The 12,841-nt window shown below is 38.5% G+C and overlaps 1 protein-coding gene across 2 annotated transcripts in view; it reads left to right on the forward strand.

Moving 5' to 3' along the window:
- DACH1 (dachshund family transcription factor 1) overlaps positions 1–12,841 on the forward strand; it is a gene marked incomplete at its 3' end in the record, with an annotated part of 435,140 nt that overhangs the window by 46,947 nt on the left and 375,352 nt on the right. The window lies entirely within an intron of this gene.

The raw sequence follows: 12,841 nt of genomic DNA on the forward strand, positions 1-12,841 counted from the left end.
TGCACATTCTTATTATTTCTGCCGGTGGAAAGAGAGAAGGGAATAAAGAAAGGACCAGTTCTTAATGCTGTCTTCTATCCAATAGAGAAGTTCCAGTGATACCTATGACCATGAAAAAGGCTTTTGCCTAGAGAATGCCAATCCTAGTCCAGGACCTTATAAAATGACAGAGCGAGGGTCCCTGTTAAATTCTGTGCTGGATGTCTTCCATGTGCCCTTCCAGAGCCACGCTGCATCCTTTGCCACTTGGCTTTGTGCCCTTGAAGCCTGATGATTGTGTTGTTAATACTCACCCGAGGACATTTTTTTAAAATTGATTTTTAAAGAGAGTAGAAGGGAGGGGGAGGGGGAGAAAGAAGAGACGGAGAGAAACATGGATGTGAGACACATTGATTGGTTGCTTCCTGCATGGACCGCGACAGGGGTCAGGGATCAAACCTAGAACCCAGGTATGTGCTCTTTACTGGGAATCCAATCCACTACCCTTCTGTGCATGGGCTAATGCTCTAACCATTGAGCACAATGGTCAGGGCTGAAGCCTAATTTTTATGGACTGTCTGATCAGCCTACTTGGTTCTCTGGCTTCTGGATCTGCTCACCCATGAAAGTGCCAGTGGAGATCAGGAGCAGAGAGTGGGATCAGGGTATTTATTTCCCTTGTTTCCTTCCAGCTGCCTTACTGATGGGTGGCTTCATCTCCCCCAAAATCCACAATTCTGCAGGGCAACCCTCTCCTAAAGCTTCAGCTACTCTCTGGTTGCAGGAACTGTTCCACCTCCTGACCTTTTAGTCTCCGGGTGCCACATTCTCCCTTATCTATTTACTTTAACTCTGCCGATGATTTCGACAATACCCCTTAAATCCTGTTAGTCTCCTTAGTTATAGCATCTGAGTGGACCAGGTTTTGCTCCAAGACCCGGATGGAAACACCTCCCTTCCTGGGAGTTCTAGAATTGGAGAAGTTGTATTTAGGAAACTAGAATAAGAACCTAAAATGAAAATGTGCTTTCAGAGCTTAGGGTATAGGTGGCTTGGCATCTACGTTAAAAGGTGGTTTCCTTATTGTCCAGACCTCATCGGGGAATCCACTTTCAACAAATGACTTACGTGGATCGTTTTGCTAATGGGAATGCAAGAACATTACATTTGGAAATGTAATGGTTAATATTGCATTAGTTACTATGGAGCCTAATCTGGAGGATGAGCTGTGGCTGCTGTGAGAGGAGAGATGGGATGGCCCAGCAGGAAGTGGAGGTCTTGGAAGAGGCAGGAAATGACAGAAGCGTGTGGAGGGCAGCAGCCCTGCGCATGGTGATGGTCAAAACCCCGCAGCGGAAATGCCAGCATCTGACTGAGACTGCCAGGCATTGCCTTCAAACAGACTTGTCCCTGCTCTCCTCCTCCAACCTCACTTACAGCCTCGATTCCTCCATGGTGACCTTTTGACCTTGTCTTCACCAATCTCAAACCAGTTAGTGTCTTTCACTATTTCAGTCTCTGTTTGAATATCCTCCACTCCTCAGAGCGGCCTTCACACCACACCCAATTACTCTCTGTCAGGCCGTCTGACTGTAGGTTCACTATAGCCTATGTTTATTTCATTCACTTGTTTCTTGACTCCAAACTTTCCAGTTCCTTGAGGGGATGACTCTCTTGGATAGTTCAGTGCTGTCCAATAGAAATATAAAGTGAACCACAAATGTAATTTAATATTTCTTATCCTATATGATAAAAGCCTAATATGCAAATTGTCCCCTTGACCGGAAGTTCGATCAGGAGTTCGACCACTCGCTATGTTGTGCACTGACCACCAGGGGGTGGCATGGAACATGGCAGGCATCAGCGACGAGGCGCTGGCAGTGGGAGGCAGTGGAGGTGCTGCTGGCCCCAATGGGCTTCCAGGTGAGCCGGCCACAGCCGCCAGGACCATAGGGGCTGGTCGGACTCCCCATGGGTTCATGCGGGAGCCAGTCAGGAGATGGTACACTGCCCGCTGGGCAGCCCAGAGGCCCATGCTGCTCCCCAGCCCGCGGCATCCGGCCACGCTCACCGTATTTCCGCGTGGGGACTCGGGAGCTGTGACTCAGGTGGAGGGGGGTGCGTGGGGGCCCGGAGGCCCAGGTGCTGCCCAGGGCCCAGAGGTCAGCTGGGACCTGCCCTTCCTTGCCAGACGCTCACGCTTCGATTGCCGGCCAGGCCTAGGGACCGCACCCGTGCACGGATTTCGTGCACCGGGCCTCTAGTAGTCATATAAAAAGAGTTAAAAGAAACAAGTGTAATTAATTTTAATAATATATATCATCTTCTCAGTATCAAAATATCATTTCAATATAGAGTCAACATAAAAAAGTTATTAATGAAATATTTTACATTCTTTTTTAATACACTTATAGCATATGTCAATACCGACTCACCACATTTCTAAGGGCTCATTGGCGATTCATGTCACTAGTGGCTGCTGTATTGTCCAGTGTAGGCCTACCGTATTTTCTGGCGTATAAGACGACTGGGCATATAAGATTTTCTTGGGTTAAAAAGTTGTTTTATACGCCGGAAAATACAGTAGTCCAATATATCTAATCCATTATATCTAATCCCATCAATATAGTCCAATATACCGTATTTTCCGGTGTATAAAATGACTTTTTAACCCAGGAAACTCTTATACACCCAGTCGTCTTATATGCCGGAAAGTACGGTAGTTCCCTGTTGTCTCATTGGTATCACTAGTCCCTAGAAGGGTGTTTGCCATTTTATTTTACTTTTATTGATACTACAGAGAGGGGAAGGGATTGAGCCCACAATCTGGGCATGTGCCCTTGACTGGAATGGAACCCAGGACCTTTCAGTCTGCAGGTTGATGCTCTATCCACTGAGCCATACCAGCTAGGACAGTGCTTGCCATTTTATAAGTGCTCAATAAGAATTCAATAACTGGCTTACCAAGTGACAGAATTACATTGCTTTTTAGACATTTCAGTGTGTTGGAGCTGTAACAGTGGCAAAGAGAGCCAGAGTGTTGTACTGGAAACAGCACCCTTACAGAATTTACAATGCTGGGATCTAGTACAGTGTCTGTCTATATCTCCATCTCTCAGACAGTTTCACAAATCTGGGCCATGTTTTGTCCTATCTACAAAGTGAAATGGTTGGACTAGTTGACTCTCGATGTTATTTCCAATTTTAGTATTATATATTTCCCTCTCCCTTCTTTCGCTTTTCTTCACATATTACTCATTTTATTTTCCCCCAGAAGTACAATTCAGGGAAAAGTGGGATGGAGGGTCCAATGCCACTGAATCTTATAAGAATACTAGAGGCCTGAAGCATGAAATTTGTGCAAGGGGCACGGACCCCACCGCTCTTGGCCCCCACCCACCACGGCGGCCAGGGGTCTCTGCCTCGGTCCTGCCTGCTGTGGGGGCTGCCTCTGCCTCAGCCCTCCAGCCCCGGCTTCGTCCAGAAGGTCAACCGGAAGGACGTCTGGTCTAATTAGCATATTATGATTTTATTATATAGGATTACTTAACTATTTCAATCTCTATACATAGATAGTGTCTTTTCCAAAGGAAGCCCTGATAGCATTCATGTTGTTACATCATTAACTTATTGATTTAGACATGTAGATATTTTACTGACATATTTATCTTCTTGAATTATTAGCTATTTTCTAAAATTTATTAATTTTATGACATTATTTTTGGTTGGTGTGAGCTCATTTTAAAACCTGATTAAAATGTTAACCTTTTCTTATATTGACATAGCCTATAATTCATGATTACACAAGTGTAGCATTCGGTATTACACCTGTGGTGTGAAATTTTGCTTATATCATTTATTGAGTTTTATTCACTTGGGAAAATATCAAATCACTTTTCTAAAAAGAACTTGAAAAATCATTCAAATCAGTGTTCTGAAGGCAGGTTTTTGTTTTTTTTTTTCATCAGTCACACTCTTTAATACCTTTTCCAGTTATTTTAAAATCTGATATGCCTCGTTGTCTTTCCTTTTATAAATGGCTATAAATGCTATTACCACCTTGTTTGAAAATGTGTTATTTCACAGGCTGTGTCTAGATGTGAGAAAAGTGCTTCACCAGTTCACCAAGTTAAGAAACAGTGTTATTTTAGGCAATGGTAATACTGAATAACATTGTGCATTGAAGCCTGGCTCTTGCTCAGTGAAGTCGCACTTTTATTTTTATTTTTTTTTAAAGCCATGTGAATACTTTCAAACCCACACCTAGAAAACAGTCTGTGGTTGTTTTTACTTGGACAGTCTTGCTCCAAGGAATATTTGGACATTAGCATAAAGGTTGCACATGTTATACAAAGTGTAATTAAAGAAGCTTTGATCCCCAAATGTCAACTAGCTTGCTAAGTGTCATAACAAAGTGTCAAGCATCTGGTATACAGTTAATTTGTAGTCATTAACTCCATATTGTTGATGTGACAGTTTGTTAGCAAGGCAAGCTTGACAGTTGCATTTTGTTCATGATTGACACCTACAGACCTCCCCACCCATTTAGTTTACATTCCTGTTGAGGTTTCCTCAGGTTGCATTTTTACTGCTTAAGTTCTACCATTTTCTTAGTCGAAGTGCTGATAAACTTTTAAAAACATATGCTATGTCAGTACAGAAATTCACATTTCTCCTCTAAAGTGTTCTAAATTTGTAATAATGCTGGAAAGAAAGAAATGCTTGATGATCTACCTAAAGATTTGTTCAAGTAATGTGACAACCCATGCATTATACTGATGCATAATTGTCACAAATACCATATTTATAATATGACAATTGCTATGGCAATTAATCTAGTCAGCATTAATTTCTTGTATAGTTCCATTAATATTCCCACTTTTCAAAGGCTCAGAAAACAGATAACTGGATACTTCATCATATTCTTAATTGCATTGATTTAATCCAAAGAGTCCATTACAATCTAATTTCAGTCTTTTAATGTTTTAAAATTTTTCTTATATTGAATTATATGCAACTTGTTTGATGCCAGGTTTTTACCACTACTATTAATATAATCCCATTTTAAAATGTTTTGTAGGATACTTAATTTCTTATTTTCAAATATTCTATCATTATACCAATCCTGTATTCATATATGCATAGTATTAGTGAACTATGTAAAGGAAGAATCAAATATATTGTATAATATAATGAATATAGTATCATTTATAGTATGTGAGTTGATGGCAATAACTTATTAAATTCCCACAGTTTTGGTTGTTTGTGTAGCCAAGCAAAATATGTAATTTATAAAGTTGTACAAAGTTGTGGCAACAATCAGCGAGTTTCATTCACTAATGGTCTTTTCCCCCCTGCTAATTTGGAGAGTACAGATTTCCTAGTTTCTAGGAGAATTTGACTAATGGGAAGTTTTTAGATGTATATTTACTTCATCTAGTTGATTTTCTGCTGCTAGCAGATAAGGCCAGGGTCAACTCATTTGTGGACAGGATTATAATCCATTTATTTTACCACTTGCAGTAATTTGCCCTCAAAAATTATTATAAGAATACAACCAACACAATACAGAGAGTTCCTGACTGATGTCTTACCATCTGAATTCAAGCCTTCATCTTGCCACCAACTTGCCATATTACTTTGGATAAATATCCTTGTCTATTTAGGTTTCATGTATCTTGATCTGTAAAATAAAATCACTGAGCTAGATAGTCTCTTATGTTTCTTCTAACTCTAAACATTATACAGTTGCATGTTATTTTACATTACGGTTAGGAAAGTGCTATCCATTGAAATTGATATGACATACCTTAGAGAACTTGTACTGTGGAGTGCAAGTGTATTTTAGCCTCCATGAATATTCTGGCACATCACCAGTCTGTTAGATGGCTTGGATGAAAACTAGTCAAATGAAATCATATTAAGTTTTGCTCTGAAACCCATTCCATGTTATGGTTGCTTTCCTCTCCTAGTGTGCTGCGTTTGAGGGTGAAAAAAGGAAACTTAATTAAAGGAACCATGAGAATATACATGGGTGGAAATGGGAACATGGGTCTGGATGTCTGGAGAATTATAGGAGTGCAGTTTGAGTGTGAGCTTTTGGGTCTGGTACACATGGGTGATAACTAGCTTGATCACACGGTAAGTTAGGCAAGTAACTCAACTCATAGTGTCTTTTGTTTCTCTGTGGAATTAGGTGATGTTAAATGACAATGATTGTGGGTAAAACATTGTGTGGTAGGTGCCTTTCATTTTTTGTGGTCCCTGACCTTAGCCTCTTCTTAAGAGAAATCCCAAGTTAAACGGTGGCATATATTTGATTGGTTATTATACAATAATATATAAAATTCGCATTGCTAAGAAAAGCATATTAAATGTCCAAGTCAATTGGAAATGGACTTCAGGGAACTGTTATTTAACTTGTTTTAATATTTGCATATGATGACACCATTTTTATGACCTCTAACCACCATTGACCAGTCCTCTACTATTGATTACAATATAGAATTTTGGAATGAAGATAATGTCTTTAATCTAAAGTGATCAAGATAAGAAGAATACACTTCTTTTAAGAGAAGTTGATTAGATAGAATCAGAACAGCAGTGAATGTACAAAATTATTGTATAGCTGTAGGATTTTAGAGAATGGCAACAAATAGACCTGGAAATTTAACATCAGAGTGTACTATGTTGATAAATTCTGTAAGAGAGTTCAATTTATATCATTAAGAATGGAAACACTCATTTTTTAAAAAAATAGTGCACACAAAATTAGAGCTCTATGCCTAATATTTAAATATACATTCTTTGAGTTCAACTGATTGTAAAAACTATCAATATATCATAAAACCAAAGTTAAAAGAAAATATATGGGAGGCCACTATGATCCTTAAAAGGATCACAGTGGGAGCACAGTTTTAAGTAATTGTAGGTCAATTTAATTTATAACTCAGTTTTTGAAAAATTTCAGTTACATGAAAGGGAAAAGTATGTAAGCTTATAGAGAATGAGGAGAGAGGGAAAAGTTATTCAGTTCCTTCTGTTTCAATTTATAAACACTTAAGAGCAATCCTATATAATAAAAGGCTAATATGCAAATAGACCTAACAGTGGAACAACTGAACGACCGAACAACCAGTTGCTGTGATGTGCACTGACCACCAGGGGGCATATGCGGAACATGGCAGGCATCGGCCACAGCGGAATGGTGGAGCAGGTGAGCAGGGGCGCCCGACCAAGGCGGGGCGCCAGTCTCTGTCATGGGGGTGAGCCTCTGGTGGTTACTGAAAATTCTTTGGTCCTGCATGCCGCCGTCCCGCCCAGCGCTTGCACCTGCTGCTGGTGCCAGCCCTGCTCGCACCTGTTGCCAGTGCCAGAGCCGTTGCTCGCACCCATTGCCAGCGCTGGCCCTGCTCGCACCTGCAGCTGGCGCCGGAGCCGCCGCTCACACCTGCGGCCGGTGTCCGGCACCAGTCCTGATCACTCAGGGCCATCAGTGGGTGCCAGTGGCTACTGCCAGCCCATATTGCCCCTGAGGGCTTCTCCACCTCCCCTTACTCCTGAGGGGCAATCAGGGCAGCAGCCGCCGCTTACACCCGCTGATGGCACTGGTCCCGCTCTCACCTGCTGCTGGTTCCAGCCCCAATCGCTCTGTGCTGTCAGTGGGTGCAAGCAGGGCTGGTGCTGTCAGCGCATGGGAGTGGCAGTGGGAGCAGGGCTGCTGGCAGACAGGGGACCAGGGGGCTGCGGCGGGAAGGGCCGGGCGGGGGTGCGGAAGATGGGCCGAGACCTGCCCCTGTGTCTACCACAGCCTTGTGGCCCACAGTTCCTTTCAAGGTGCATAAATTTGTGCACTGGGCCCCTAGTTTGTAATAAAATAATCAGTTTTAGATACCTTTTAAGAGCTTAAATACAGACATCCAGTTTCCAAATATATTTTAAAGAAATATTAACTTATTTGATCTTCACATGAAGATATTGTAACCCTAGTTTTGGAAGTAGGAACTGAGGTTCAGGGGACATTGCCAAGGGATGCTTAATTGCCATCATGTCACTTGGTTTCTGCAGCAAGATGGCAGCTAAAATAGCAAAGGAATAGCATCAGCGGGATACAGCTGGCTTGCTAACCCCACGTCTAAGTACACACAATGATTTTTCCAAGACTTTCTCTGTGGTTTCTTGGTGTTCATTTAGATACTCTTGAAAGTGTTAGAGCTTTAGTAATTAAATGGTAAACCAGAGGTTTGAGGAGGTACTGCAGCTGAGAGCTTTATTTTCTGTTAGTGTGTAAATTGTGATGGAAAAAGAATGGAGACAAATTCTATATAGTATTTGGGAATTGCACTAATTTCAAGAAATATTTTATTGCACAAGTATTTAGTTTTTTATATTTAATCTATAATGTATAATAGACATATGTAGCTTTCCTGTAATAGGTTTCTTTGGTACAGTATTAATTATACATTTTAGTATTTCAAAAATATTTTAAATTATTTCAATCCTGTGATAATTCTGCAGAGATCTTGTTGGAGAGCTCTAGTACCAGTCTTGAAAAAAATGTTTTTTTTTGTGTGTATGTATGCAATACATATCAAAGAAATCTATAATAATAAAAGCGTGATATGCTAATTAGACCAGATGTCCTTCCAGATGAAGCCAGGGCTACAAGGGAAGCCCGGGTCCTGGGTGCCAGAGGGAAGCTGGTGCCAGCAGCTGGGAGAAGGAAGGCCTACTCTTACACAAATTTCATGCATCGGGCCTCTAGTTTGTAATATAAATTTTGATGTATTAATTATAGTGGGACTAAATTAATAAATTACTAAGGAATTTATTTACTTGCCAATCAGGCAGCTTAGATAATGATAGTTACTGAGTATAGGTCCCTGTAGATATTCTTTTAGGTAGTTATAGATATGGACATAGACATAAATATAGATATATTTTTATTCCTGTAAATATATAGGGGTAGGAATAATTGGTGAATTTGTATGGAAGAAAGGTCAACTATTTATTCTATATCCTTTAAGTCAATATTATAAAATATTCATAGGATATCACTGAAAAAACATCCTGGTTCAGTAGAATCCTTCATACTGATTTTCATGTTGAGCTGAGCCATTCATAATCTATACTAATGAGTACAGGAGTCTTTGCAGATTATAGTGTTTTCAGAATTAGCAACTAAGCAAAACACACAAATTAAAGAATTAAAGGCATCATAAAATGTACTGCATCATAAAACCTACTTGTTCATTTCTTTTGACAAGTATAGTTTAATTTAAATTATTTATGGTACTTTGTACTCCACAAGTAACTGTAATGTAGTGAATTTTGTTAAAAATAATGAAGTTGAAGCCAAATGAACCTTTAGTTATGATTGTGCTAAAAGATTCAAGCAATCAATTTATCTTTTCTATACCATTTCTACAGGCAAATTCATAGTATTTTTCTCTTTCTATTCAGAATTTAAAAAGTCACCTAAGTCCACTGTATATCTTGTCAATGCTTTTACAACGTATACCTCAATTAATGAATTCTTGGGAAATGAACTTGTTTCATAAACAATCCATGTTAAATATTTCCTACAAATCCAGTGATTTTTTTATAGGTGCTCCCTATTCTAAATTGCACTATTTCTGTTAAAGTTTACATATTGGTAATCACATATGATAAATTTTTTCCCTTGAATGGAGTCTCCTTTTATTATAAAGTGTAATATGATAGAAAGGACACTGATATGGGACATTAGATAAACCTGAATTCAAATCCTGGTCTCTTCTATGACATTGTACCTCTCTTTCATGTGTAAGTAGCTGAATTCTTTCTAAATGATACTGTTTTTGTGAGTGTTAAATAAAATAACCAAAATATTGCATATAGTTCCTAGAATTCAATAGGCTCTCAGTAAGTGTTGGTTGTTATTATATTAACTATTGTTAACCTGGGTAAAATTGTGGAATTGGCAAAGTTGGTCTTTAAATCAGCTTACCCTTTCAACACTTTTGTGTGTTATTTTTCTTTGTGATAGTGACTTTACCCCCTTACCACACCCCCCCCCCCCCGCCCCACACACACACACTTGCCCGCCACCATGGCCTCCTTGAGTACTAGAAAACAACTTAATTCTTGCTGCTCCTTCCTCAGCCTGTTTCTCTGAGAATTCGGAACTGTAGGCACTGAGATTCAGAAGTGGGTGAGTTATCTGTCTTTCCTCTTTGGCCTCTTTTGATATTAGGATCTGCATACTAGTTAATATTTAATTATAATATCTCTATATACTTTCTATCTGCTATATCTTTATGCTTATGTGTCACAGTAGTTAGAACAATGAAGATCTGTTATTCGAGCACATATATTTTGTTATAAAGTTGGGATTAAATAAGGCTATGTCCCATATAGAAGGCAATACATCTTTGGAAGGAACAGGAAATTGATGTTACTATATGCTTAGCTATAATAACATTTATTTTTTCCTTCTGATATTATTTTCTTTATAGATCGGATATACTTTTTTGTTTTGTTTATTAATTAGTGGAATCATTGTAAATTTAATTTAAAAAGTATACATGTTAATAAGATTCTAAATACATTTTTTCAGGATAAAGGATTTTTTTTCTTTTTCACATTTTTGTTTTCTGTTTGAGGTATATTATGAATATCTCATCAGATAAAAGATTTTGAGAGTCATATAGTTATTATTAAGAACATAAATGACAAAACTTCATGAAAGTATAACAATCATCCAATTTATTCCTCTCTTATGAAAAGCACATAAATGGTCTATGCTTTAGAGTTATACTTCAGAATTACAAATACGTTAAGAAGTCTAATTTGTATGCATCAGCCTTCACTCTTGTGTTTGTGCTGGCTTTAAGCAGCAGCACAGCTTTTAATTGTGAGGTTTTAAGTTCTGCAATTAAAATTTACCCTTTTTACTAAGAGGGTTGAGTGATAGTTTTTGATTTACTTTAGACAGTTTAGACAAATTATATTTAAAAGAGCATAAAGATGCACAGAGCATTTCCTGATTCAGAGAAGGTCAAAGTGTCTTAGTCGCATTTTTTGAAAGTTTTACCTTGAATAACTAATGATTCCTCCTACTTTATTGACTAAACCTTGCTTAAGATATACAAGCAGGATATCAAACTACTCCAGAACATCGACTCCTTTGAAATCAGTGACCAAATGACCTTGACAGTAGGAAACATGATATTTTACATCTTATGATGTGATATTAAAACCACCTCTATGAAGGATTCAGACAGATTACATTAGTGCCTCAAAAGATGCTTCTATTTCTCATTTGATTTCTTTGTGTTTATAAAAATAATGAAAATTCTTTGCAAACTACTGGAAAATTTGTTTAGAGCTTTGTCCATAGCAAAAGTATGGTAGAAATTTTGCAGACAGATGTCTAATTTAATCAAGGGGACTCATAAAATGGGTAATTCCGGTCAGTAATGAAAGTTGAGGTCACAGAAACAGATTTGTGGCATAGTAACAACAACAAAAAAATCCCTTGGATACTTTTTTAGAAGCAGCACATTAACCAGGGATTACACAAATAAAGTATAATTACAATTAATGCCTCAGAAATCTGAAGACATTGGTGTAAAGCAGTGAGAAGAACATTTCAAGGGTATAAAAATGGAAGAGAGAGGGGTTTGAGCTCTGCGCGTCTTGGGTTGGTGTGGGGCCGTTGGTCCAAGGCTGGAGGTGATAGAGATACGGAAATGGTCAGATGGTGTAAGGTCTATGAGACATGGCACTAAGCCGGTGAGATGTCTGATGAGAGTTGTACTTTTAGAGTAAATAGACTGCTTTGGCAACATTATTTGATGGGAATGCTAGTCACACTGGAGAGCATTCAGGAGACAATAGTGATTATTAAGGTTCGAAATTAGAAGGACCTTTTAAGCTTATTTTACCCAGACGGTGTCAGTTGAGACATAGAAAGCATGATATATCCAAGAAATAATGGAAATTTGAACTGGAGATACTTCCAAAGTATTTGAATGGGAGGAGAATTATTTTAAATCTTCTATTTTATCTGATGATTTTTAGGAAATTATTCACCAAATGTTTCTATTAGTGTCCATGTGATGTAGTGACCAAAGGTATGCCATTAGATTAAAATTTCTAGAAATATTTATAAACAAAAGGAATAGTAGCTTAAAACAAAAACGTAAATTATTTTTTGGCTTGCAGACAGAATAAAATTTACTTTGATTAATCTTAAAGGCACACCCTTCTGTTTTCTTGGTGAGTTTGTAAAGATTTATGAAGTTACCCAATTGTTAATGGCAAATAACAGCTGCTATTTTTACATATTCAGGGATTTTTTTTCTTTTTGCAATCTGTGATAAACACTGGCAGAGCATTATAAAATGACAAGGGTGCTGAAAGTGCGAATGAAAAGGCAAACATGAGGTCCCATTATTTATTTTAATCTTATTGAAGCTACCCTTCTGAACTATAAATATATTGGCAAATAGTTTTATTGGCTTGTTTTTGTGCTATTGTGTTTGGATAGAAACTTACCATTTTAATAAACAATTGTTAATTTAACAGAAATATCATGTGTGCTGATATAAGAATACTAATTTAACTTGTTCATTTTGTGCTGAAAAGCAGGGCCTGCCTTAGGCAAAACTGCCAAGTGCCAGAAATTCCTCTCTTGTGCCTTCCTGCAGCTCATTCCTGGAATCCAACTCTGCCCCCGTCTTGTCATGCCACCACCATCTATTTCCCATGTGTCCTGGGAGCCCAGGATAGTGTTTCCACCATGTTCCTAGACTACAGTGTAAACGCATGTCCACTGTATGCTTTTTAGATTCACAGTCAATTGATGATAAGAATTAAC

This window comes from Cnephaeus nilssonii (assembly GCF_951640355.1).
Source record: "Cnephaeus nilssonii genome assembly, chromosome: 8".
NCBI lineage: Eukaryota > Metazoa > Chordata > Mammalia > Chiroptera > Vespertilionidae > Cnephaeus > Cnephaeus nilssonii.